Genomic DNA, 977 nt, shown 5'->3' on the forward strand with positions numbered 1-977 from the left:
CAACACCTTAACCTTCAGCAAGGCAACCAAGACCCGACTTTTCCCCCCCGGACATTGGCTCAGGATGAACTGGGTTCCCAGATGGGGTGTGTTATAGGTATATTTTAGTTCTGGTTGCAAGAAATCCAGTCAAATCTCCTTGCCAGCATGCAATCCTGTAAGCTGGCTTAAGAGACAACATTTTGGGAATGCATCGTCCTTGCCCATTTTCTCTAAGAATTACCTGCTATCTCATGAGCCTTCAATCAAGAGAATAACATTGAGAACATGGACAAAGCTTAATTAAATCACTACCCCCTTCACTGTTGGTCTCAGGTAGCGGTAGGCATGGTTTTCCCATAGCTGCCCATCACAATTGGGAGGTGTGTTCCATGCTGCTGGGCCTTAGCTATGAGCTCTCTAATGAAAATATTTGCTTTTCCAGCCACAATTCTTTCTCTCCAAATAATCTCTTCATCATCACCCATGTTTGGCAGCCAATATTTGTTTGTATGGAGAGTGGGAACCTTAGGATATACACAGAGCATCCTGGAAGTTGCATGAGGTTCTCCACTGTCCTGCAATATTTTTTCCTTGATACAGATCTTCTCTTAATTATTTATCTCCTTTGCATTGCTAGCAAAACCAGCATTTTGCAAATATCTGGAAAATGGACAGCAGCAGCCAAGATATGAATTTCAAGCTGGTTGAGATTGATGGTCCATGTAGCTCAGACAGCATTCATTCTTCTGACAATGACCAACAGATGCCATAGGAAGGTTTTCAAGCTGGGCAATACCCATCTGCTCTTGTTAATCCCCAGCATCTGGTGGTCTAAGGTATATTGGCTGAGAACACAAAACCTGTTTTTCTGAGATAGCCCTAATCAATGGAAAGTATCCATTTGAAACCTATTTATCACCCCAAACCACTGTGGAACTCTGTAATGAGCTTGGAAGACACAGCTAAATTGCATATTATAGTTGTATATAATTAGA

This window comes from Candoia aspera, chromosome 3, assembly GCF_035149785.1.
Source record: "Candoia aspera isolate rCanAsp1 chromosome 3, rCanAsp1.hap2, whole genome shotgun sequence".
Classification (NCBI taxonomy): domain Eukaryota; kingdom Metazoa; phylum Chordata; class Lepidosauria; order Squamata; family Boidae; genus Candoia; species Candoia aspera.